This window comes from Hyperolius riggenbachi, chromosome 9, assembly GCF_040937935.1.
Source record: "Hyperolius riggenbachi isolate aHypRig1 chromosome 9, aHypRig1.pri, whole genome shotgun sequence".
Lineage (NCBI taxonomy): Eukaryota > Metazoa > Chordata > Amphibia > Anura > Hyperoliidae > Hyperolius > Hyperolius riggenbachi.
Genome location: NC_090654.1, coordinates 61,334,188 through 61,358,356, shown reverse-complemented (window position 1 = coordinate 61,358,356; position 24,169 = coordinate 61,334,188). Strand labels below are relative to the sequence as shown.

General features: G+C 46.2%; 1 protein-coding gene across 2 annotated transcripts in view; it reads right to left on the bottom strand.

The window, feature by feature from the left end:
• Positions 1-24,169, bottom strand: part of LOC137532421 (dystroglycan 1-like) — a 169,961-nt gene that overhangs the window by 102,487 nt on the left and 43,305 nt on the right. For both annotated transcript variants that reach the window (XM_068252899.1, XM_068252900.1), the window contains one exon: positions 23,808-23,906. The gene's annotated coding sequence lies outside the window, so the exon portion shown is untranslated. The remainder of the gene's footprint in view (positions 1-23,807; positions 23,907-24,169) is intronic.

Genomic DNA, 24,169 nt, shown 5'->3' with positions numbered 1-24,169 from the left:
ACACTAGACAGTGGCCCACAGGAGTATAAGGATAACACTGGACAGTGGCACACAGGAGTATAAGGATAACACTGGACAATGGCTCACAGGAGTATAAGGATAACACTAGACAGTGGCCCACAGGAGTATAAGGATAACACTGGACAGTGGCACACAGGAGTATAAGGATAACACTGGACAATGGCTCACAGGAGTATAAGGATAACACTAGACAGTGGCCCACAGGAGTATAAGGATAACACTGGACAGTAGCCCACAGGAGTATAGGGATAACACTGGACAGTGGCCCACAGGAGTATAAGGATAACACTAGACAGTGGCCCACAGGAGTATAAGGATAACACTGGACAATGGCACACAGAGTATAAAGGTGCCCATACACAGTACAATAAAAACCATTCAATTTTCCTGTTTATTTGACCAAAACGATCAAATCAAATAAAAAAGTTTAAAATAATCCTTTTTTTTTCTATCAAGAAAAAATAATCGATTATCCTGTTTTTTTTTAAAAAAAATGCGATTGCTAGAGAAAATTAGGGGGGACTTGCAGCGCTGGGACAAACCTCAATTTTCCTGGTTCGGTAGAACAATTGTCATAAAGATGATGGTTATGCCTCGCATGCTCTACCTCTTCCAGACATTGCCAATCTTCATACCGGCCCAATATTTTAAAAAGATCACACAGATGTTCTTCAAATTTATATGGAGCGGGCGTAAGCCCAGACTAAAATACTCACTTCAAATTGCCCCTAAGATGGGAGGTATGGCTGTACCAAGTGCCCGTTTCTATCACGCGGCAGCGGTTCTAATCAGAATCATAGATTGGCACAGACACGAAGATCAAAAGACATGGGTGGGTATGGAGAAAGAATTAATGTGTGGTCGACTTAAGATAACCCCTTGGTCAGCACACATGCTTAAAATTACAGATCCAGCGGCGGGACTAATTGCGTATACCATCAAAACATTCGGAAAGTATAGGTCCAATCCTTTGATCTCCCCTTGGCCTACCCCACTTATCCCTGTGCTCGATAATCCACTATTCCCACTAGGTCTCAATGCTAAAAGCTATGCCGCTTGGCGGACAGACCCTCTTATTAGGGCCTCCCATCTTATTGTCAATGGGGACTGGGTCCAGATATCTGAGTTGCGCACACAGTTTGACTCCCCTAATCTTGATGTCTGGAGTTGGAACCAATTTAAACATTTCCTTAGGTCCCAGGGAACGAAAGAAAGCTTTAGCAGACCTCTCACCTCATTTGAACAAACCTCTATGGGCAAGGGGGCAATTAAGGGCATGATATCTCTAATGTACTCACTCCTAAACTCCTCTGAGTCTCAGGCTGGTGCACTTAGATCTAAATGGAAGGCTGACCTGGGAGAACAGTTAGGTGACAAACAATGGAATAAAATTTTGATTTTCTCACAAAAATCATCAATGTCCTCAAGAAATCAGAAGGCGGGTTACAAAATTTTCCCCAATGGTACCTAACACCCTCCAGACTCCAGATAATGTTTCCTGGATCTGAGGGCACCTGCTGGAGATGTGGGACTGAAATAGGAACTCTTTTACATATATTTTGGTCCTGTCCAGACCTTACTCGTTTTTGGGCGGATGTGAGGCAACTGATGCATGTGATGACAGATTTTCTACCTCCTGATTCTCCTTCCTTTTTTTGTTGCACCACAACACATGGTCTATCACAAGGTACAAAAAAACCCTCACAAGGCACTTGATCAATGTTGCCAAAATCCCCATTGCTAGGCACTGGACATCTACAGAGGCCCCCTGAGTCCAGGAGTGGCTTCAGGAAATTGACCAAGTCCAAAAAATGGAAGACCTCACCTCTACCATTCAAGATAGACATGAGCAATTTTGGAAAACCTGGTATGGATGGTTTAAATTTAAGGAGACCCCACGTTATCGCTCCCTCATATCCTCCCAGCTATGCAGAATCAAATAACATATATCCACCCATGACGTTTTGAAGAGAGCCCCTACTGGTATAGCTGTCCCCTGGACCCTTGCTTTCTTTTTTCTCTTCTCTTTCTTCTCTTCTCCTTTCTCTTTTAATTTATCTCTATTATTGTCGTCAATCTGCATGTCTGTCTTGTTCTTCCTTTTTAATGTTAATCATGCCAAGCTGAGGCTGGGAACCCTATATTTCACAATATATTTCTTAAAGATGGTTATTGAATTAGGGCTATAACCTTTAGGTCTTGACGTTCTCCATCTGGATTCTCACTAGCGGCAGCCACTGGTGTATGATCCCTTTGGGCTCAGGGCTGTCTCCTTTCTTACTTTTACACTTAATGGAGAGACTTGACCTTCTATAAGGACTATTGAAAGGGTATGTAGCTCTATTTTGGTTATTTGATGTTCTAAGATGTTAAAGATGAACCACACTGGTTTGTGGTTCAATTTATTTTATAATATATGTTGATCCAGAGCATTCCTCTGTTAGATTACCGTGTTTATATATATCCTGTTTCTTAACTCTGTGCCTTGCAAGATATGTTGCCTTTCTTGTCTTTTTGTAATACATGGAAAATTACATTTTCAAAATAATAGAATCTTTAAAACAAAAACAAAAAAATCCAATTGGACATGTTGGAAAAATCTTTCTATTCGATCTAATGAATAATCGAACAAATCTAATAAAAAAAAAAGAAAACATTGTACCATGTATGGGCACTATAAGGATAGCAGTGGACAGTGGCACATGGAGTATAGGGATAGCACTGGACAGTGGCACAAAGAGTATAAGGATAGCACTGGACAGTGGCACACAGAGTTTAGGGATAACACTGGAAAGTGGCACACAGAGTATTAAGCAGCGTACACACGCCGGACTTTAGGCAACGACGGGTCCGTCGTTGCCTCCCGCTGGGTGGGCGTGCCAGCGACAGTCCGGCGTGTGTACGCTCTGTCGTCAGACTGATACGGCTGTTTCTGAGCGATCGCTCAGAAACAGCCGTATCAGTCTGACGACAGAGCGTACACACGCCGGACTGTCGCTGGCACGCCCACCCAGCGGGAGGCAACGACGGACCCGTCGTTGCCTAAAGTCCGGCGTGTGTACGGACCTTAAGGATAACACTGGAAAGTGGCACACAGAGTATAAGGATAACACTGGAAAGTGGCACACAGAGTATAAGGATAACACTGGAAAGTGACACACAGAGTATAAGGATAACACTGGAAAGTGGCACACAGAGTATAAGGATGCCATAACACTGGACTGTGGTACACAGAGTATAACAGTATGCATGACAATGGACAGTGGTACACAGAGTAGAAGGATGACAGAACACTGGACAGTGGTACACAGAGTATAAGAGTATGCATGACACTGGTACACAGAGTATAAGGATAGCACTGGACATAACACTGGACAGTGGTACATAGAGTACAAGGATAACAACAGCCAGTAGTGGCTGGGTAGTGTACTGGCTAAGGGCTCTGCCTCTGACACAGGAGACCTGGTTTCAAATCTCGGCTTTTCCTGTTCAGTAAGCCAGCACCTATTCAGTTAGTAATTTTATGGGCATGACTCCTTTACACTGCTACTGCCTACTGAGTGCGCTCCAGTGGCTGCCTTGCAAGCTCTTTGAGTCCGACAAAGAAAAGCGCTATATAAAACAAGGAATTACAGTATTATTATTAAGAAATTATTATAACACTGGACAGTGGAACACAGGAGTAGAAACATACAACTGAACAGTGGTACACAGGATATACAAATTATACTGATGGTGGCACAAAGAACATATAACACTGGACATTGGCACACAGGGTATAAGAATGACACTGGACAGTGGTACACAGAGTACAAGGATAACACTGGGCATTGGTACACAGTTCATAAGAATGATACTGGATGGTGGTACACAGGGTGTAAAAATAACACTGGACAATGGTGCACAGGTTTTAAGGTGGTGAGAGATATTGACAAATGCAAATGAAGCTGCAGAGGTATTGGGACACAAATAAAAAGTTGGGGTGTATTGGCACACATGGGGCTTGATTCACAAAGCGGTGCTAACTGTTAGCATGCCTGTGAAAACCCCCTTAGCACGTCTAAACGAGTTTTTCGCGCATAAAACTTTATGCGCGTAAAACTTTACGCGCACACTGCACAGAGCGCAGGGCGCACCGCGCGAAGTGCCCATTAAAGCCTATGGGACTTAGCGCGCATAAAACTTTGCGCGCGCAAAGTTAGCGCGCGATCTGATTGAGAAATCTGGTGCTAACCTACTTAGCACCCTGATTAGCACGTCTAAAGACTTTAGACGTGCTAAGTAGGTTAGCACCGCTTTGTGAATCAAGCCCATGGTGGGTGAAATGATGGAGGAAGATATTTTACACATGGTGAAAGTGGTAGAAGAAGTTACTGGTACACAAGGAGCAGCATGGGGAGACACCGGCACACATGATTGGTGGGATGGTAGGAGAAGATACTAATAGACAAATAGAGGGAGGTGATAGACGAAGATACTGGCACAGAAGGAGGAGCTAAGGGCAGTATTGGCAACAATGCTGGCTCAAAGGTGGAGCTGGGAAAGATATTGGCACAGAAGAATGAAGAGATGGTAGGAGAGGATACTGGCAGCGCACAAGGAGGAGGTGAGCATGACATTGGCATGCAAGAAAGGGGAAAAAGGTGGAAGAAGACACTGGCAGCACACAAAAAGGAGATGGGGAAGATATTGGCACACAAGGAGGGGGAGCAGGGAGGGAAGAACAAGTCGGGGAGGTGGTAGGGAAAGTACTGGCACACAAGGAAAAGAGCGGTGGGATATTGGCACACACAACGGGAGATGGGGCGATGTTAGCACACAAGGAGGAAGTGAATGGATATTGGCAGGCAGATCCAATCCTATAAGACTTAAAGGACAACTGAAGCGAGAGGGATATGGAGGCTGCCATATTTATTTCCTTTTAAGAAATACCAGTTGCCTGGTTGTCCTGCTGATCCTCTGCCTCTAATACTTTTAGCCATAGACCCTGAACAAGCAATGTATGCTTTCTCCCTCTAGGACTTCAGGAGATTACCACAGCAAATTCCTTTCTGAAAATAGAGGCCGTTTCTCCAGCAGACCCTCCCGGTCATTTCGGGACAGAGAGTGAAAAGCTGAGATCTGTCATCTCTGCTTCTCACCTGTCTTTACTGATAGACATCTTCCACTGTATGATGTCAGTACATATGATCATATTACATCCAACCCAAACAACGCTCAGCCTCGTGTATGAAGTCTCATTCCACCTTTCATAAAAACAAACACTTTGAAAAATGTCCTCATCATCGTTTATAAGTGCAGAGCAGCTTCTTGAACCAGTCGTGACACAGGATGGAGGAGCATAGTGAGATGGGGCGGGGCATCATATCAACACAATTTAAGAGGTACTTTAGGGATTGAATTTCATCCCAATCAGTAGCTGTTACTCCCTTTCCTATGAGAAATCCATTCCTTTTTTCAAATAGATCATCATGGACGCCTGTGTGGCTAATACTGTGGTGAAACTCCTCCCACAGTGTGATGTCAAGGCCATGGCCCAGACAGTCTCCTGTCAGTGAACCCTGTTGCACTATGGAAAATATCAGTATCTCCCTCTGTGATATATATATAGATAGAAGTAACTTGGTTTAAGGGCGCTTTGCAAGACAAGCACATTTTTTTATGAAAATTTGGTGTGATAAGCAAGGAACACAAAGATATACAAGCAGCTGGGATGACATGACGCATGTATAGGTTCTCTGTATACGTGTGTCGTGTCGTCACAACTGAGCTGTTTGATTTTCTCCCTTTGACGCTGCAGGATTGTACTTTATTGTACTTATTCTGAGTGTAGGGACTGTACAATGTCACATTTCTGTGAAATCCTAAAAAAGTACGCAACTGTCAACAACCTTTTAACCTATCACATTGTAAATGGGTGTATTTATAGTTAACCACCCTGGTGTTCTATTAAGATCGCCAGGGCGGCTGCGGGAGTTTTTTTTTTTAATTAAAAAAAAAAACTATTACATGCAGCCAACTGAAAGTTGGCTGCATGAAAGCCCACTAGAGGGCGCTCCGGATGCGTTCTTCTGATCGCTGCAATGAGCAGCCTTCCTTGTTTCGCTTACCTCGTCGCCATGGCGACGAGCGGAGTGACGTCATGGATGTCAGCCGACGTCCTGACGTCAGCCGCCTCCGATACAGCCCTTAGCGCTGGCCGGAACTGTTTGTTCCGGCTATGCTGGGCTCGGGCGGCTGGGGGGACCCTCTTTCGCCGCTGCACGCGGTGGATCGCCGTGCTGCGGCGGCGATCAGGTAGCACACGCGGCTGGCAAAGTGCCGGCTGCGCGTGCTCCTTTTTATTTGACGCGAATCGGCCCAGCAGGGCCTGAGCGGCAGCCTCCGGCGGTAATGGACGAGCTAAGCTCGTCCATACCGCCCAGCAGGTTAAAGGACAACTGAAGTGAGAAGTATATGGAGGCTGTCATGTTTATTTCCTTATAAACAATACTGGTTGCCCGGCAGCCCTGCTGGTCTATTTGGCTGCAGTAGTGTCTGAATCACATCATGCAGCTAATCTTGTCAGATCATCTGACAATGTCAGAAACACCTGTTCAGGGTCTGTGGCTAAAAGTATTAGAGGCAGGGGATCAGCAGGATGCCAGATAACTGGTATTGCTTAAAAGGAAATAAATATGGCAGCCTCCATATGCCTCTTGCTTCAGTTGCCAATTAAGGGCAACTTAAAGGACATCTGTCTGGGTTTTTTGCTGTAAAGACGATGACCTTTTTAGTGTGTTTGATCTACCAGGCTCTCGTGAATCAAACAACGTGAATGAATTACACAACAAAGATCAATCATTTTACTGATCTAGCTTCCATTTTTTAATGTCTCACTTTGAAATGTTGACCCCCCCCCCCCCCCCCCCACACACACACACACACACACACTATTATCTGTTCGTAAAGTCCTTTTTTAGTGAAATAGTGTCCAGTATGTGACTACTAGTCAACAGGTTCATTGCAGTTGGTCAGCTAGGAGTCAGGGTGTGCCATTATATAGATCAGGTTGGTAAACGGCTAGTAAGTTAAAGGGAACCTAAACTTAGAAGGTTATGCATTTCTCCTTTTAAAATAATACCAGTTGCCTGACTCTCCTGCTGATCCTGTGTCTCATATCTTTAGCTACAGCCCCATAACAAGCATGCAGATCAGGTGCTCTGACTGAAGTCAGACTAGATTCGCTGCATGCTCGTTTCAGGTCTGTGATTCAGCCACAGGCTGCAACCAAAGAGATCAGCAGGGCTGTCAGGCAACTGGTATTGTTTAAAAGGAAAATCCATATGCCTCTCAGTTTAGGTTCCCTTTAATAGTTTTATGATTACATCATGCACACACATGCATGTTTCTTAAAAAGGACCTGAACTCTTGCACTGGACAGAAGGAAAACAGAGAAATGCACCCTGTATGTATTTAGAGAGTTTAGCCTGTCTAATTTCCCCTCATTTGTGCCTAATCACAAGTTGTAATTTGATCCTTTAGTTGTGTCAACTGACTGCCACGGCAGTGAGCTCGTTTGTAAACACAGGATGTTAACCTTATGTCTGCTTCCATGAAAGCAGGAAGCAGACACACTGTAGATTCATTGCAGGATTTGTATCAGCTGTAACAAAGAAATGTTTTTCTTTAAAGGTTATTATGCTGTTCTTTTACAACTGAGATGAAGTTCTGAGATCAGATCCGCTTTAAAGGAGGCGTAAAGTTACCCTTTGTCCCCTTAAACATACAGTCATGGAGGCACAGACTAACCAGCAAGCTCATGGTGACCCAGAACTCATTGGAGTGTGTAAGGGACTACAATGGTCCTAAAAGCCCCCTTACTAAGATGTTAAGAAAAACAAAAGTTTGCTTTCCTAAAACAGAAAGAATTTGCGATAATTCAGGTTGGAGCAAGCTCGAGATGTCTCCCAGGCATCACTGCTGAATATATGCAAATGAACCATTGTACCCTTAGAAGCTAAACACACCTCCAGAACCGCTGGAATGCAATGATGTGTCAGCTTGTTAATTTGTACAGAGCCACAATAATCCAACATGCATACAGACTGTTTCAGATTGTTTGATCCTCATCAGTGCATGGCATGGATTAATCTGGCTCTATGGAGTAGGGCTTGTGAATCAGAGAGGCACAGACTAACCAGCAAGCTCATGGTGACCCAGAACTCATTACAGTCATGTGGAGGGAAATGTAAGGAATTGGAACTACACATGTTTTCTACAGATCTTCCTTTAGTAAATCCCCCTATAGTCTGAATTCTATTGTGTACATGGCTTAAGACTGGTGCCTTTCCTGAGAACAGCAATCATGCTAAACATAGTTCCTGAGTGTTTTGTGATCTGTGGTGGAAAATGAGTCTGTTGTTTTCTGCAGAGGCAGGGAAGCATTGTATCACAGAGGACTCCCCAGAGAAGCTGTATCACCCCGAGAAACACACAGGAGACAAGTACACTTTATCTCTATGGGATGGGGGGATATCATTAATCTCCATCTACGCTCCCACCTGAGGATGAGATGTAAATGATGTAGGTGGCATGTGGTGCTCCTGCTCTCCGGGGAACTCACAGCTTCACCATTCAGAGACTTCTCCGGATAATGGGATGATCCAGGGGAACAGCACCTTCCTTGGTGAGCGCTCTGCCATTATAGCTATTCGCAAGCTTCACTGCTGGGACGCTAAACATGGGCAACTAATTCCATTCTTATTCTTCACAAGTTTTTACTTATGAAAAAAATAAGGACAAAGCAGATACAGTATGGCCTATTAATTATCAAAATAATGGCAATGCAATGGTGTGGAATAGGCTTACAGTGGATGGCAGTAGATAGTGGTAGATGACTTAACAGGGGCATTTGCTAGGAGGCCTCGCTAGATTAAAGGCACCTACACTCTATCCCCTATGCTATTAAGGCATTTTGTATTGACCTGAGGAAGCGGGCCACGATCCGTGAAACGTGTTGTCTTTATAAATCTGTAGAGGTAAGTGATTACCTCTCTCTTTTTAATTTATAGTTTAAAAAACAAAACAAAAAAAACACTTAAATAGAATACACTGAGGGTACCTTCATCCTACCCAATACCAGTCAGACCTCCTCTGGAGGAAATAGCTTTGCAGTTGTTCTGGAATGTCTATTGTACTTCAGGAGAGCGACTGTCCAGTATCCATCAGGACCTGGAGTACCGAGGACCTGGAGTATTTATATACTTTCATCCTCCTTATAACAAACGATACTGCACCATTGGGCTCCCGGTTTCTCCCTACTCCTCGCCTAGGTATTCTTGGTCCCTACAAGAATCACAGGAAAAAAAAACCCATAATGATGATAGCATGGCTGTGACCCACTGAGCTGGCTGCTGCAAACCCCAACCCCCTCGGTCTCACCCAAATTTATTGTGCTACCCGGGATTCCTTGCAGAATTTTCAGCAGTGTACCCACTTACCTGTCTCAGCTGGCACGATCCTCCATTAGTCCGTGGCTCCTGCCTTCATCCTTGCAGGGGCTCCTTGTCAGTGACCTGGAGCATGTGATTATGTAATATTCCGCTTGGTCACTGAGAATACCCAGCCAGTGGGATGAAGACTGGAGAACGGAGTAATGAAGGAGCGCAGCAGCGAGGGCAGGTAAGGTAATATGCAGCCTGGTCACTGAGAATACCCGGCCAGTGGGGGTGAAGACTGGAGCACGGAGTAATGAAGGAGCGCAGCAGCCAGGGCAGGTAATATGCAGCCTGGTCACTGAGAATACCCGGCCAGTGGGGGATGAAGAAGGGGAGCACGGAGTAATGAGGGAGCGCAGCAGCCAGGGCAGGTAAGGTAATATGCAGCCTGGTCACTGAGAATACCCGGCCAATGGGGATGAAGAGGGGGAGCACGGAGTAATGAAGGAGCGCAGCAGCGAGGGCAGGTAAGGTAATATGCAGCCTGGTCACTGAGAATACCCGGCCAGTGGGGGTGAAGACTGGAGAACGGAGTAATGAAGGAGCGCAGCAGCGAGGGCAGGTAAGGTAATATGCAGCCTGGTCACTGAGAATACCCGGCCAGTGGGGGTGAAGACTGGAGCATGGAGTAATGAGGGAGCGCAGCAGCGAGGGCAGGTAAGGTAATATGTAGCCTGGTCAAGGAGAATACCCGGCCAGTAGGGATGAAGAGGGGGAGCACGGAGTAATGAGGGAGCGCAGCAGCCAGGGCAGTTGAGTCAAAACACTGCTGAAAACTCTCTAGGGGCCCCAGGGACCTAATACAGTTGTGGGAGACCTGGGGAGGGGGCCTGGCAGCCAGCTCGGTGGTCGGGGGTGGGGATTTGCCAGAAACAAAAGGGTCCCTAATGCCGCTTATGGGGAGGGGGAGGAGTCATGGGGGCCCATATATTAATTTTGCCCCACTGCAACTAGAACTGGTCCGGATTATCCTGCAGAGGAAGGAAGACAAGGACACTGATTTTCAAAGGGAATAATTCATTAGTGGTGTTTTGTGAGATTTATAAAATTGGGGGCAGCTAGTTTATACTGAAAAATGTCCTTGAATCTTGGGAACGTTCTGTTGTTGTAAAAGCATTGAATAAACACCGACAAAAAGAAAATATAAAAAGCTGAAGAAAAAGGTTACACAGAAGACATAGGCAGTGTGTAAAGAGAAAAACAAAATACATGATTTATAAGAACACCGAAACCCAGACTGATGAGAATGTGATGAAAAACAATGACAAAAACTCAAGTGGTTAAAAAAAATCCTGCTAGACAAAAACAAGGCCGAATGCTGAGGAGGGGTAAATTCAAGGGAGACCTCTAAACTTTATATTTCAGATAAACTGCGGAGAATCTCGTCACTCCTCTTCACAGCTACTAACCTTAAAGCAAACCTGAAGTGAAAATAAACTTAGGACATAATGAATTGTATGAGTATATGAGTAGTACAGCTAAGAAATAGAATAATAGCAAAGAAAATAGTATCATATTTTTTTTCCAGTACAGGAAGTAAAAAAAAATCCAGTTCTTATAAATGCAAAACAGCTTCTCTGAGCTCTTCAACCCACTGGGTCATATGTAGTCCTGTTTTCTGAAGCACTTAAAGGACCACTGAATTAAAAAGAATATGGAGGCTGCCATATTTATTTCCTCTTAAACAATACCAGTTGCCTGGCAACCCTGCTGATCTATTTGGCTGCAGTAGTGTCTGAATAACACCAGAAACAAGCATGAATTTAATCTTGTAAGATCTGACAATAATGTCAGAAACACCTCACCGGCTGCATGCTCGTTCAGGGTCTATGGCTACAAGTATTATAGGCAGAGGATCAGTTGGATAGCCATCAGCCAAAATATGCTTCCCCCCGATCCAATTTCCTGGGGCTTCCTCCAGCCCCTTGCCTCCAATACGTCCAGCTCCGCAGCTCTGCTACCAGCTGCCGGCCCGGGGTCCCCACCGGTGCAGAGGCCGACCATGAGGTCATTCTCTACTGCACCTGTGCAAGTGTCGCTGTCAATCAAGTCCATGTTGTCCCGAGTGTACTGCACAGGCGTAGTAGTTCTGCGCAGTACACTCCGGACAATGTGGACTTTATTGACAGCGTGAGATATATTTGCATTTGGGTAAAAATCAAAATTACAGCAGTGGGCAGACAATACCCAGATAACTCATGGTGACCCAGAACCAACAAGAAAGTAGAAGTGCCTAAAAGAGACTGACAAGCCCCGCTACTACTCAGCAGTGCAAAGGTGGCACCACTATTACACTGATGAGCTAGGTGCCCTGGGATTGACGAATTGCACCTGAATCCAATTTTAGGATCAAAATTCCGCCAGTGGAAACAGGCTCACAGGGCCTGATTCATCAAGCAAGCGCTGCTTTTGTGAAGTATCTCTATCTCTAAGGAAGCAATGCACATCACTAAGGAAGGCACACTCCTTACATAGCAGTGAGCGCTGCTATGTAACATGTGCATAGGGCGCACTACAGCTCATTAAGCTGCGCTGCTTTAGCAGCGCTGCTTGACGAATCAGGCCCAAGGTCCTTTAGATACGTTCAACCATAAAGCTAAATATTCACCACCCAACGGAGGAAGATTGATCCAGCGACATCTCCCTGACGACGATCGCTTTACAATCCGTCTTCCGGCCGGCGGTGACACGTGCTTTTACACGACGGGCGCAAACAGGAAGTCAATCGATCGCGGGACTTTTGCAGAGTCGTCGGGGATCTTAAAGGTCCAATCCGCCGTGACTGTCGTTATCTCCACGCAACGCTAAAAGATGTTCGCGTGATGTCGTGAGATCGCGGGAGCGATTGCTCTTTGCTTAAAGTATCACTGGTAAAATTGCCGGGAAAATCGCATCATGGGTACAGGCCGTAAGTCTCCAGGGAAAAAGATGGCAATGTACTTTGTGGAAGATGCTCCTGCGGGTGAGCATTGACCTTCAGGCCTTATGGTAAACAGAGACCAGCAGGAGGGGCAGACAGACCCCACTGAGGAGACAACACAAGTGTAGTGTCGCTTTCTTCTCCAATGTCAACAACATGAGACACCCACATTCCTCCTCCTGAGACAGCCAGACTGGAAGAGAGGTCTCTGCATGTCCAGCATCTGTCATTGCTGGGACATGCAGACTCTTAAGCTGTGTACACACTGAAAGAGAGAATCGTGTGCAACGGCCAAACGATGATTGTTCCAGGGTCTATCACTGAAGATATCAAGCGATTTGATAAGAACAGCAGCAGAAGACTGAAAACAAAATGCCAAACGATTGGATTGTTTAAACGATGCAGGATGTAGGAGGAAGTGCCGTAGACTTTGTGGACACATCGGGTCTGTGGAGTCGGAGCAATTTTAGGTACCTGGATTCGGAGTTGGAGGTTTCATAAACTGGGAGTCGAAGCTGAGGCGCTTTAGCTTGCTCCAGACCCCCAATTGCTTGTACTCCTGTTTGATTGCCTGAGGAAGCGGGATAATCCCGTGAAACGCGTAGCACCTGGGAGTACTAATAAATTGTGAATTTTTGACCAAATATTGTGGTTTCCATTGGCTTTTGGTCTGCGGAAAGGGTGGTGAGTACGTCTCCCCCCTAGTTTTTAAACTTAGTATTGTTTTACTCTTTTTGGCGCCTCTGGTTCTTATCCTAAACACAATGCAGTCCACCCGGGGTGGCAAAGATTTTTCCTAATTTCTTCTACAGAGAGCGACATCTTATACCTGAGTGGGGTCAGGTTCTAATTCTCCCCACCTGCATATGGAGTGGTTGCCTAGGGGCAACACATGTTTGTGAGTATAAATCCGTTTCTATTAATTGTGTCCCTATTCCTTGATATACCACACCATTTGGGCTCTCGGTCTTTTGTTTTTGTCTCTAAGGAGTAGTGTAGGGGGTGGGAAAGGGAATCAGGAGTACAGGAGTAGTGTAGGGGGTGGGAAAGGGAATCAGGAGTACAGGAGTAGTGTAGGGGGTGGGAAAGGGAATCAGGAGTACAGGAGTAGTGTAGGGGGTGGGAAAGGGAATCAGGAGTACAGGAGTAGTGTAGGGGTTGGGAAAGGGAATCAGGAGTACAGGAGTAGTGTAGGGGGTGGGAAAGGGAATCAGGAGTACAGGAGTAGTATAGGGGGTGGGAAAGAGAATCAGGAGTACAGGAGTAGTGTAGGGGGTGGGAAAGGGAATCAGGAGTACAGGAGTAGTGTAGGGGTGGGAAAGGGAATCAGGAGTACAGGAGTAGTGTAGGGGGTGGGAAAGGGAATCAGGAGTACAGGAGTAGTGTAGGGGGTGGGAAAGGGAATCAGGAGTACAGGAGTAGTGTAGGGGGTGGGAAAGGGAATCAGGAGTACAGGAGTAGTGTAGGGGGTGGGAAAGGGAATCAGGAGTACAGGGGTAGTGTAGGGGGTGGGAAAGGGAATCAGGAGTACAGGAGTAGTGTAGGGGGTGGGAAAGGGAATCAGGAGTACAATAGTAGTGTAGGGGGTGGGAAAGAGAATCAGGAGTACAGGAGTAGTGTAGGGGGTGGGAAAGAGAATCAAGAGTACAGGAGTAGTGTAGGGGGTGGGAAAGAGAATTAGGAGAGAGTACAGGAGTAGTGTAGGGGGTGGGAAAGAGAATCATGAGAGAGTACAGGAGTAATGTAGGGGGTGGGAAAGGGAATCAGGAGAGAGTACAGGAGTAGTGTAGGGGGGGTGGGAAAGAGAATCGGGAGAGAGTACAGGAGTAGTGTAGGGGGGGGGGGGGGGAGGTGGGTGGGAAAGAGAATCGGGAGAGAGTACAGGAGTAGTGTAGGGGGTGGAAAAAAGAAGCAGGGGGCAGGAGAGCATACGGGAGTGATGTAGGGGTTGCACAGGAGGTGGGGGAGGCAGTAGTAGTTATAGAAGACCCGAAAGGGGTGATAAGCATATACTAGGGCTAGCAGATGGAGGGCTGTGATGTACAAAGGAGGTGCTGGGGCAAGAAAAGGTAAGGAGTAGTATAGGGGGGTAAGCAGGAGGGCACAGGAGAAAGCATAGGAGAAATGACTGTGTTGCTGTCAGGAGCGAGGTTGGCAGATGTCAACGATGGGAATTTCCATGAAAAGCCTACAGAGAGTTCTCATTTAGAATTTGGCTCACACTACACTTTGACAGATGGGAAGTCTGAGATCAGAGCGCAGTTTACAATGGCCAGGCTCAGGTATCTTCCTGTGTTATTTTCCTTTTTACAAGGACAGGAACGACATTGGATACCCCGTCTGAGCGATGATTGTTTAAACACTGACCGCGGTAACCCCAATGGTCACCAGCAGCAGCATGGGACACTGCAGGGTGACAGGTGATTGCTACACCAACACTATACAAGCCATCATATACTGCACCCCTACTGTGACTCTTAGGACGGCTGTGACCATAAATCTGCAATCCAGATTGTGAAATGACTAGTGAGTGGTGTATAAGTCACAGCATATGCCTCTCGCCCTGTATACTGATCACCTGCAGCTTCTTGCCTGCACAGCTGACACTCCACGATGTGTGTGAGCGAAAATACAAGCTGATCGCTCAGGAGAATGAGCTTTACAGCACAGAGTAAACCTGCAGGAAGTAATACAGTCACAGTGCAGAGAGCAGACTGTATAATACAACGGGCCAGACAAATAACATTTATAATGCACTTTGTCCTTGCGGACTCAAAGCGCTTGAGCTGCAGCCACTAGGGCGCGCTCAGTAGGCTGTAGCAGGGTTAGGGAGTCTTGCCCAAGGTCTCCTTACTGACTAGGTGCTGGTTTGCTGAACAGGAAGAGTCGAGATTTAAACCCTGGTCTCCTGTGCCAGAGGCAGAGCCCTTAAATGATACCCGAGGTGACATGTGACATGATGAGATAGACATGTGTATGTACAGTGCACAGCGCACAAATAAATATGCTGTGATGCTTTTTTTTCTTTCTCTGCCTGAAAGAGTTAAACATCAGGGGCCTGATTCACAAAGCGGTGCAAAGTGTTTGCACGCGAGTGAAAACCCCTTTATCACGCCTAAACTCAGTTTAGGCATGATAAGAAGAAACTCGCGCGAATTTTCCGCGCGCAAGCGCAGCACCTGGCGCTTCGCGCGAAGCTCCCATTAAGCCCTATGGGACTTTGCGTACGCGCGGTAGCTTCGCGCGACTTAGAGCACAAAGCGGTGATAACTTTGCTAGTGCAAAGGTTATCACGCCTAAAGTCTTTTAGGCGTGATAACTGAGTTATCACCGCTTTGTGAATCAGGCCCCAGGTATGTAAGTGGCAGTTCCTGTCTGAGTCAGGACTGGGTCAGGCTAAAGTGTGACCCTCACTGATAAGAAATTACAACTATAAAACACTTTCCTAGCAGAACATGGCTTCTGAGAGCAGGGAAGAGATAAAAAGGATCAATAGTTCATAGATTTTAGGCCTGGCATAATTCAATGGATGTGTCATTGAGCAAAAACAATAAAACAGTAAAAACTTAAAAAGTACATTTAAATATAAAATAAAACGGTGGAATATCTTAAAAAGTCATTTTAAGGAGAAGGAGTATATATACAATTGTTTATTTCATTAGTTTATTTTCACCTCAGGTGTCCTTTAATCAGTTAATGGATATAGTACAGTATATCTACACCCCCAGAGACTTCATCTTAGCGCCAGGGACGTAAATATACACACCCCACCGCTGCGTGCGCTCCTACGCGCACATTCATGTTGCCGCCTGTTAGTACTCACATGTTCCCATTCACAGATCAAACTGCCTGTGATTAATGAGATGCCAGTGGTCATTGACAAGATGAAAGTAAAACCACGCACAAAGCATTCCCTGTGTACTGTTCCCAAAACACAGGAGTATAAAGTGGCCATATAGTAAAAATACACCTACATACGTAACATTGAATAAAAATAATAAAATAAACTATTAATTAACCATTATACTATCCAGCCATTAACCGTCTATAAAGTTGCTATGTACAGGGAGTGCACAGCAATTTTACCGTTACTAGCACTGAGTTCATAGCATGAACTGTGCATTTAGTGTGACCCTAGGGTAACCCGTGCACTGCATGTAGGATAACACTAGTTCCACTAATAAGGTAATGGGAGTTGTGTAAAGTGTTCTACGTACTTAGCATAAGCAATGGTAAAATTGCCATGCGCTCCCTATGCCACTGACAGTAAGTGAATATGGCCCAAAGTAGTCTTCATGTACACCATATGCAATCCAGCCGCATTTCTGAACTGGTGTGTGCCCGAGTGTGTGTCTGCAGGTAGGGAATAGAGATTGACAGGGTAGTTAATATTGCTTATGGTGCCCCTCTCAGCTGGCTGGTATTTAGACTGATGTCCTGAAAGCTGGAATATCTATCTGCAGGGTGACATTGAGAGCGTTAATTATTACTTAGTATAGCGCCAACATCTTCCGCAGCATCTTATCACTTAACTGTCCCTCAGAGGGGCTCACAATCTAGTCTCTACCATAGTCCTATGTCTATGTATGTATCGTGCAGTATGTGTATCATAGTCTAGGGACAATTTAGGGGGAAGCCAATTAACGTATCTGTATGTTATTGGGAAGTGGGAGGAAACTGGAGGGCCCGGAAGAAACCCATGCAGACACAGGGAAAACATACAAACTCCGTACAGATAGTGCCCTGGCTGGGATTTGAACCGCGGACCCAGCACTGCAAAGCAAGAGAGCTAACCACTATGCCACCGTGCAGGATAACATATGGCAGATGAAGAGGGGTATATGTGAGGGATATGTAGGGAACATATAGCAAATATATAGAACGGGATTTCCTGGAGGGCTTCCCCCATCGCCATGGCGACGGGCGGCATGACGTCATCGACGTCGTGACGTCATTGGGAGCCCCGAGCTACCCCTCAGTGCTGCCTGGCACTGATTGGCACTGATTGGCCAGGCAGCGCACGGGGTCTGGGGGGGGGGCGGCAGCGCGACATGGCAAGCGGCTGATAATCGGCGGCGATCAGAGTGCACAGGCAGCTAGCAAAGTGCTAGCTGCGTGTTGCAAAAAAAAAATTAGGCCAATCGGCCCAGCAGGGCCTGAGAAATCCTCCTGCGTGGCATAGCCCGAGCTCAGCTCGGGCTTACCGCCAGGGAGGTTAAATCACCTTTCTTTCCCATTCTGACATTCAGTTTGGAGTTCAGGAGATTGTCTTGACCAGGACCACACCCCTAAATGCATTGAAGCAACTGCCATGTGATTGGTTGCTTAGATAATTGCATTAATAAGAAATTGAACAAGTGTTCCTAATAATCCTTTAGGTGAGTGTTAGTCAGATGTTTGGGGTATATACAGTATGAGCAATGTTTAGGGTAAAATATGGCAGCTGTATAGGGGTATATATGAGGGATGTGTAGGGGACATATGGCAGATGTATAGGGGTATATATGAGGGATGTGTAGGGGACATATGGCAGCTGTATTGGGGTATATATGAGGGATGTGTAGGGGACATATGGCAGCTGTATTGGGGTATATATGAGGGATGTGTAGGGGACATATGGCAGATGTACAGGGGTATATATGAGGGATGTGTAGGGGACATATGGCAGCTGTATTGGGGTATATATGAGGGATGTGTAGGGGACATATGGCAGCTGTATTGGGGTATATATGAGGGATGTGTAGGGGACATATGGCAGATGTATAGGGGTATATATGAGGGATGTGTAGGGGACATATGGCAGCTGTATTGGGGTATATATGAGGGATGTGTAGGGGACATATGGCAGATGTATAGGGGTATATGCGTTTGTTGTGTATGGGAAACATATGGCAGTTGTATAGAGGCGGGAGGGGGGGGGGGTTTAGGGAACATATGGCAGCTGTATAGGCTTTTATATATAAGGGATGTGTAGGGGAACATATGGAAGCTGTATAGGGGTATATGCGATTGTTGTGTATGGGGAACATATGGTAGCTGTGTGGGGGGGGGGGACATATGGTAGCTGTATGGGGGGGGGGACATATGGCAGCTGTATAGGGTTATATACAGTGGCTTGCAAAAGTATTTGGCCCCCTTGAAGTTTTCCACATTTTGTCACATTACTGCTACATACATGAATCAATTTTATTGGAATTCCACATGAAAGACCAATACAAAATGGTGTACACGTGAGAAGTGGAAAGAAAATCATACATGATTCCAAACATTTTTTACAAATCAAAAACTGCAAAGTGGTGTGTGTGTAATTATTCAGCCCCCTTTTGTCTGAGTGTAGTCAGTTGCCCATAGACATTGCCTGATGAGTGCTTATGACTAAATAGAGTGCACCTGTGTGTAATCTAATGTCAGTACAAATACAGCTGCTCTGTGATGGCCTCAGAGGTTGTCTAAGAGAATATTGGGAGCAACAACACCAGGAATAAAGTTATTGAGAAATTTAAAGCAGGCTTAGGCTACAAAAAGATTTCCAAAGCCTTGAACATCCCACGGAGCACTGTTCAAGCGATCATTCAGAAAAGGAAGGAGTATGGCACAGCTGTAAACGTACCAAGACAAGGCCATCCACCTAAACTCACAGGCCGAACAAGGAGAGCGCTGATCAGAAATGCAGTCAAGAGGCCCATGGTGACTCTGGATGAGCTGCAGAGATCTACAGCTCAGGTGGGAGACTCTGCCCATAGGACAACTATTAGTCGTGCACTGCACAAAGTTGGCCTTTATGGAAGAATGGCAAGAAGAAAGCCATTGTTAACAGAAAAGCATAAGAAGTCCCGTTTTCAGTTTGCCACAAGCCATGTGGGGGGCACAGCAAACATGTGGAAGAAGGTGTTCTGGTCAGATGAGACCAAAATGGAACTTTTTGGCCAAAATGCAAAACACTATGTGCGGCGGAAAACTAACACTGCACATCACTCTGAACACACCATCCCCACTGCCAAATATGGTGGGGGCAGCGTCATGCTCTGGGGGTGGTTCTCTTAAGCAGGGACAGGGAAGCGGGTCAGAGTTGATGGGAAGATGGATCGAGCCAAATACAGGGCAATCTTGGAAGAAAACCTATTGGAGACTGCAAAAGACTTGAGAATGGGGCGGAGGTTCACCTTCCAGCAGGACAATGACCCTAAACATAAAGCCAGGGCAACAATGGAATGGTTTAAAACAAAACATATTCATGTGTTAAAATGGCCCAGTCAAAGTCCAGATCTAAATCCAATCGAGAATCTGTGGCAAGATCTGAAAACTGCTGTTCACAAGCGCTGTCCATCTAATCTGACTGAGCTGGAGCTCTTTTGTAAAAAAGAAATGGGCAAGGATTTCAGTCTCTAGATGTGCAAAGCTGGTAAAGACTGGCAGCTGTAATTGCAGCAAAAGGTGGTTCTACAAAGTATTGACTCAGGGGGCCGAATAATTACGCACACCCCACTTTGCAGTTATTTATTTGTAAAAAATGTTTGGCATCATGTATGATTTTCGTTCCACTTCTCACGTGTACACCACTTTGTATTGGTCTTTCATGTGGAATTCCAATAAAATTGGATTCATGTTTGTGGCAGTAATGTGACAAAATGTGGAAAACTTCAAGGGGGCTGAATACTTTTGCAAGCCACTGTATATATGATGGATGTGTAGGGGAACATATGCAAGGGGTATGTACGATGGATGTGCAGGGGAACATACCGCAGATGTTTGGGGGTATATATATATCAAGGATGTGCAAGGGAACGTATGTTAGATATTAAATAGTGGGATACATGACATAATGCATCCCACACATAAATGGATCCACCTCTGAAAATTCTATAACTTGTAATTTTGCAGCTGATGTCTCATCTGAGTGGGAAATATTTGTAGCAGTTCACAATCACCTCCCCATCCTCCTCCTTCCCATCCATTCGTTACAGAGAACCTACAATCCCATCATCTCTACCCCTTCCCATCATTCCTAGCTACCGGGGTGTCATTTCCTAATGGAAGAATCTCTGCTCACTTCAAACATCCTATCTGGTTAGATGTCAGCTCCTATTTCTGTAATTCCCCAGCCTCTGACTGGCTGCAAGTAAACAAAGATAAAGGGGCATATTGATTATCAGACGTGAAAACAGCTTTAGATTTCCTGACTGCCGGCCGCAGCGGCTCTTTGAGCAATCCTCAGCACCTTCATCAGGGACCGGAGATCTCCCTGCGTAATGCAATCACAACCGAAGGGGAAGGCCCTCTTTTCTGTTTCATATGTTGTACTTTTTCATGTCTGGATGGTAAGAGCATATGAATAGTCATTGTACAGGGCTATGCAATATGAAGCAAGTAAAAATGGGAGGAGGGGGCGGAGGGCATGGGGAAGGGTTGATTAAGGTTAGGGGGGAGAGGTGGGGTGTTTGCGGTTAGGGGCAGGGTTTAACCACATAACGACCAGCTAACGCCGATAGACGGCGGCTGGTCGTTTATGGATTTCCATGGAAACGGCCGCTCGAGCGGCAGTTCCATGTCAGTTCACAGAGGGTGTCTCCATGAACAGCCTGCGAGCCTCCAATCGTGGCTCGCAGGCTAAATGTAAACACGCGGGGAAGAAATCCCGTGTTTACATCCATACGGCGCTGCTGCGCAGCAGCGCCGTAAAGGAGATCGGCGATCCCCGGCCTCTGACTGGCCGAGGATCACCGGCATCTGATAGGCTAAAGCCTATCAGAGGTGGCGCAGGACGGATCGCGGTCCTCTGCCGCGCCGCCCATAGCAAGAGGGAGAGGGAGGAAAGGAGAGGAAGGGAGGAATAGCGCTGCGGAGGGGGGCTTTGAGGAGCCCCCCCCCCCCCCCCCCCGCTCGGCCACATAGAGCAGCGGCGATCAGACTCTCCCAGCAGGACATCCCCTAGTGGGGAAAAAAAGGGGGGGGGGGAGGAAGTCTGATCGGCCTGCCCCAATCACGATCTGTGCTGCGGGCTGGAGAGCCCACGCAGCACAGATCTGGGAAAGCAGCCCGGTCCTTAAGTGGTTAAGCTTAGGCACCACCAGAGGGATCTTAGGGCTAGGTATCAGTAGGTTGATCAGAGCTGTATGCGGTGCACACTGGCAGTGTCTGAGTGATCAGAGCTGTATGCAGTGCACACTGGCAGTGTCTGAGTGATCAGAGCTGTATGCAGTGCACACTGGCAGTGTCTGAGTGATCAGAGCTGTATGCAGTGCACACTTGCAGTGTCTGAGTTATCAGAGCTGTATGCAGTGCACACTGGCAGTGTCTGAGTTATCAGAGCTGTATGCAGTGCACACTGCCAGTGTCTGGGTGATCAGAGCTGTATGCAGTGCACACTGGCAGTGTGTGGGTGATCAGAGCTGTATGCAGTGCACACTGGCAGTGTGTGGGTGATCAGAGCTGTATCCAGTGCACACTGGCAGTGTGTGGGTGATCAGAGTTGTATGCAGTGCACACTGGAACTGTGTGGGTGATCAGAGCTGTATGCAGTGCACACTGCCAGTGTGTGGGTGATCAGAGCTGTATGCAGTGCACACTGGCAGCATCTGGGTGATCAGAGCTGTATGCAGTGCACACTGGCAGTATCTGGGTGATCAGAGCTGTATGCAGTGTACACTGGCAGTGTCTGGGTGATCATAGCTGTATGTAGTGTGTAAATTAACAGGAGTGCCCATAGTGAGCACTGATAGCGTGTCTCCTGTGACAGTGGCATGCTGGGATCTTTGGCCACCTTGTCACATGGACATAGATGATTATAGTAGTTAGCAGCGAGGATTCCCTGACCTGGCTAAGGACACCAGTAAACCCCTCAACAGGAATTATCCCAGCTTTGCCACCTAATCCTATGTGTAAGTAACCGCTACCACTGACAGCTCACGTGTTGCTGGGCAGCATTCCCACTGCAGGGTGTCAGTCGCTGATGGAAGTGAATAGTCATAAGAAATGCAGAGAAATCATGTTTACTGCAAAAGCCAGGCATTGACAGGCTATGAAAATAAGCTGCATATCCACTGAACAGAACTAGATGTTTGCAGTGAACTTGGTTGATCCCCACACCCCACCATTGTACAGCGCTGCAATTATCTGTGCATTACAAATAATACATAGTAATAACAGTCATCGCCTAAAAAACTCTGTTGCAGAGACATATAGTTCATATATTTGCATAATTTGGTAAAGGCTCTCCCCAGTTGCTAAGCGACTGGAGGTTGGCAGCACTTACGCGAAGTGGCACTAGCATCAATTGCTCTTTTAAGGCCGGGCTTTTGCTGACCTCATGTCATAAAGCCTCTAGAGGCACGTTGTGGCCCATAGGGCTGTTTTTTCCTGAAAATTGCAAACGGCATCCCAAATGCAACATTTAAAACAAGTTGGTTTCTACCAGCAATTCATGACGGCTATTGAAAAAACAAATACAAGCCAATCGCATTGCACAGAAAACGCAGCATGCAGCGCTTTTCCGACTGGCCAAAAATGGAAGCAAACAAGCGCAATTACCATGTTATTGCAGTGCCCTTCTAATTAGTAAGTCATGACGAGACAAACGCAATCACAAACATGTCCAGTGGAAAAGGACCCAAACATCATGTTCACAGATCACATGGTCAGAGCATTGCAGGGCTATGCTTTCTATAATGAAGGGATTTACAGGATAACTGAAATGAGAGGGATATGGAGGCTGGGATGAGCAATCTATGCAGGGGAGGAGCCATCCGAATGTCACCAGCACCTGGGCATACGTGTAAATTGGAGACGGGCAAATTTCAGCGCAGGGAGAAGACAAAAGACAACTTACCGTGCTCCCGCTGAAACTCCTGGCCTATGTTAAAGGGAACATGAGGTGAGAGTGATATTGAGGCTGCCATATTTACTGTCTTTAAAGCAATACCAGTTGCCTGGCTATCCTGCTGATCCTCTGCCTCTAATACTTTCAGTCACAGACCCTGAACAAGCATGCGGCAGATCAGGTGTTAACATTAGCATATACAGATCAGATATTTCTGTCATTATTGTCAGATCTGACAAGATTAGCTGCATGTTTGTGTCTGGTGTTATTCAGTAACAACTGCAGCCAAATAGATCAGCAGGGCTGGAAGGCAACTAGTTATTGTCTAAAAATAATTAAAAATGTCAGCCTCCATATTCTCCTCTCCTCAGTTGTCCTTTAGGATTACTTTGGGGTACCAGTCATATATGAAAACACCATCCTGTTATTTTTAGCAAAGCATACAAAAACAACAGAACCTCCCCCCACCCCCCAAATACACACACAATATTATGTACACAAAATCATCAATATACATTTACAACGCATATGATACCAACAAATCATTGTGGTGATTGAATATTTCCTTTACCTCCACATACTGGATTATTCTTGACACAGGACTACATACACACGACTGACCCTGCTCTGCTCGCTCGCTGGAGTCACATAATGCAGACGGCCACCATTCCTGGGAAAAAATAGAAAATAATTATCATCCACACAATTACATAGCAAACAACATCACCGAAGCTCAACAAATGTCCCTTATAATCATTTCCAATATGCGGAGCACTGACCCCAAAGCAACCAAATGTTTCTACATTGGTGGAAGAAGCCAATCAGAGGCCGGGGATCGCCGATCTCCTTAACGGTGCCGTATGATGTAAACACAGGTGACTTCTTCCCCGCATGTTTACATTTCGCCTGCGAGCCGCAATCGGAGGCTCGCAG